Raw genomic sequence first — 4,147 nt, 5'->3', positions numbered from 1 at the left:
TCAAAACCCTTAGCCACAAGTTGGCTCACCGGGCACCCACTCTTTCAATCTCCCACTTGCCCTAAAGCCAACTAGTCATACTACGTAGACCCATTGCTTCGCGATGTTTGTCAAATAATTGTCCTGGCAAGGGCTTAGTAAGTGGATCAGCGATATTGTCTGCAGAGGCCACTCTTTCGACAGTGATGTCTCCTCTTTCCACAATCTCCCGGATGATGTGGTATTTCCTCAGTACGTGTTTGGATCTTTGATGAGACCTTGGTTCCTTTGCCTGAGCAACGGCACCCGTGTTGTCACAGTTTACCGGGACTGGACCAACAACTTCAGGAATGACGCCCAACTCTTGGACGAAATTCCTCATCCAAACGGCCTCTTTAGCAGCAGCTGATGCTGCAATGTATTCTGCCTCAGTGGTGGAATCCGCTGTGGTGTCCTGCTTGGAACTCTTCCAAGAGACAGCACCACCATTGAGCATGAACACAAATCCAGAGGTTGACTTCGAGTCATCCACGTCACTTTGGAAGCTAGAGTCGGTATAGCCTTCCAATTTTAGTTCTCTTCCTCCATATACCATGAACATATTCTTAGTCCTTCGTAAGTACTTAAGAATGTCCTTCACGGCTTTCCAATGCATTTGACCGGGATTAGCTTGATATCTGCTCGTGACACTCAGAGCAAATGCTACATCCGGTCTGGTAGATATCATCCCATACATGATACTACCTATGGCTGACGCATATGGTACATGTGTCATTTTCTCTATCTCTTCATCAGTCTTGGGACACATAGACATGGATAGAGAAACTCCATGACACATGGGTAGATGTCCTCTCTTGGACCCATCCATTGAAAACCGTTTCAATATGGTGTCGATGTAGGTTGATTGAGTGAGTCCTATCATTCTCTTAGATCTATCTCTATAGATCTGTATCCCTAGAATATAGGATGCCTCACCCAAATCCTTCATCGAGAATCTACCTGATAACCATATCTTTGTTGACTGCAACATCCCTACGTCATTCCCAATGAGTAGGATGTCATCAACATAAAGTACTAAGAATGTCACAGCATCCTTAACTACTTTCTTGTACACGCATGGTTCCTCCGGGTTCTTGATGAAACCAAAATCCTTTATTGTTTCATCAAATTTTTGGTTCCAACTTCTTGATGCTTGTTTTAGACCATAGATTGATCTCTGAAGCTTGCATACCTTATGCTCGCTTCCCATGGATGTGTATCCCTCAGGCTGCGTCATATAGATCTCTTCCTTAATGTTTCCATTAAGAAATGTAGTCTTCACATCCATTTGCCATATCTCATAGTCATACCAAGCAGCTATGGCAATAAGGATTCTTATGGACTTGAACATTGCAACTGGTGAAAAGGTTTCATCATAGTCAACTCCTTGTCTTTGAGTATAACCTTTCGCCACCAATCGCGCCTTGTAGGTCAATACCTTACCATCAGGCCCAAGCTTTCTCTTGTAGATCCATTTACACCCTATTGGAACAATTCCATCGGGAGGATCTACTAAAGACCAAACTTGGTTTGTATGCATCGAATCTATTTCCGACTGCATAGCTTCAAGCCATAAATTTGAATCTGCATCAGAAATTGCTTCCTTGAAGTTTCTTGGATCACATCCAACATCGGGTTCATCTTGATCCCCTTCAAGAAGAAGACCATATCGAATAGGAGGTCTAGAAGTCCTCTCGGATCTTCTAAGTATAGGCGTGTCCATCAATGGTTCCTGAGGTGTAGGATCATTATTTTGTATTTCGCGTTCTTCTCGAATTTCTTCGAGTTCCATCATCTCGCCTTTCTTATGCAATAAGAATTCCTTCTCCAAGAAGGTGGCATTCCTTGAAACAAACACCTTTGTTTCAGCAGGATGATAGAAATAATATCCGATTGAATTCTTCGGATACCCTACAAAATAACATAAGGTGGATCGACTATCCAACTTATCTCCCACTGTCTGCTTCACGTAAGCAGGACATCCCCAAATCCTCAAGTACGAATACTTAGGAGCTTTGCCATTCCATAACTCGTATGGTGTTTTATCCACTGCTTTGGTGTGGATGTTGTTCAACAACAATACCGCCGTTTCAAGCGCGTAGCCCCAAAACGAAGGGGGAAGTTCAACAACAATACCGCCGTTTCGATTACGACGCTCCGATACACCATTCAGCTGTGGTGTCATAGGAGGAGTCCACTGAGAGAGAATCCCATTCTCTTTCAGATAGTCCAAAAACTCGGTACTTAAGTATTCTCCACCTCGATCCGATCGAAGTGCTTTAATACTTTTACCTAGCTTGTTTTCTACTTCAGCCTTGAATTCTTTGAACTTTTCAAATGCTTCAGACTTATATTTCATTAAATATAAATACCCATACCTAGAATAATCATCAGTAAAGGTAATGAAGTAGGTGTGGCCATATTGAGTACCAATTCTAAATGGACCACAAACGTCTGTATGGATCAAATCCAACAGATTTTGACTACGCTCAGGGTTCCCCTTAAAAGGAGATTTAGTCATTTTTCCTTTCAGGCAGGACTCACAAGTAGGTAGAGAGTTAATATCAGACATATCAAACATGCCCTCTCCCACTAGCTTGTTCATCTTCCTTGAGGAAATATGACCTAGCCTAGCATGCCAAAGGTTTGTCGGGTTTTGACTATCTATTTTCCTTTTGTTCGTTTTTACCGGTTTATCAACATAATTTATTGGAACGTCTTTTAATTTTAAGTTATATAGATCGTTTTCAAGTTGTCCATTTCCAATCAAACATTCATTCTTGTAAATATTGCAAATCCCATTCACAAAATTGCAAGAAAAACCATCTCTATCAAGCATAGAAATAGATATAATGTTTTTGACCAAATCCGGAACATATAAAACGTCTCTAAAAAATAACTTAAAATTGTTCTGCAAAATTAAATAAATGTCTCCTATAGCTTTGTCTTCGACTCTAGAACAATTCCCGAGCCTTAGCTGGGTCTCACCCATCCTTAGCCTATTACTTCTTGTCATCATTTGCAACTCATTGCAAATGTGAGATCTACATCTGGTATCCAATACCCAAGAAGTAGTATTAAGAAAAACATTTATTTCAATGTAAAACATACCCTTTGCAGTTCGCAACTGCTCGAGGTATTCCTTGCAGTTACGTTTCCAATGACCGGGTTTCTCGCAGTGATGGCAAACTTGTTTAGACTTGTCCAATTTTGCATGTAACATTTGGCCTTGAGATCATGGTCCAACCATTTCTCTAGTTCGGCCAACCTTTCGGCAGTTACATCAGCCGGGGCTGTTTTCGGAGATGCCTTTTCTAACACTTCGAAAATCTTTTCCGAACTTAGGACAATCTTAACTTATGGAATCATTCTGTATTGTTTGCGCCAGTAGGTTTTTTTTGTTTGAGAATTGAAACATGTGGATTACGAATTCATTGTAATGAAATACTGAGATGAAACAGACAATTATCGATGATTGTTTAATTAATTTACTAAGACATAAAATAGGCGAAATTTATTTTATGAATCTCACTACCACTATTTTAACGATTTCACTACCCTCTAGTGAAAACGGGAAACTGTTTTCCTTAGTGGGAACATGGAGTCCAATTGACAAACTATGGTCCCGAATAATATCAGCCAACCATAATTTTCAAAAAGGTAGAGCCCAATTGCTTCCAAAGAAACCTCCACGTTTTTACCTCATGTCCAATAAGGGCCCAATAATATGACGCCGTTTATTGTGACATGTCAAGATGACCCATCAATATTAAGTTGTGATGGACGGTCGCCACGTGGATCCCCCAATAATATGAGCCGATCCCATGGGAGTTCCACCCAACTTACAACATGTGTCGATCCAATGTACAGCTTTCCGACGAACGGGCCCCCCCAATAATATGAGCCGGACCGTATCCGCGGGTAGCATCTCATACATTGATCGTTGATAAAAGGTAGGAACATTTAAACAATATTTAAATTTCCTTTATTTATCTTGATATCAATTTTAAATCATATTTAAAATGAGGGATTTTAATTTTGAAAATTTGTCTCATCATTTTAAAATTTGTATGCTTGCCGGATTCACACAATTTTGTCTAAAACATGCATACAACAATAATATCATATA

This window comes from Henckelia pumila, chromosome 3 (genome assembly GCF_033568475.1).
Source record: "Henckelia pumila isolate YLH828 chromosome 3, ASM3356847v2, whole genome shotgun sequence".
Classification (NCBI taxonomy): Eukaryota; Viridiplantae; Streptophyta; class Magnoliopsida; order Lamiales; family Gesneriaceae; genus Henckelia; species Henckelia pumila.
This window is presented reverse-complemented; position numbering follows the sequence as displayed.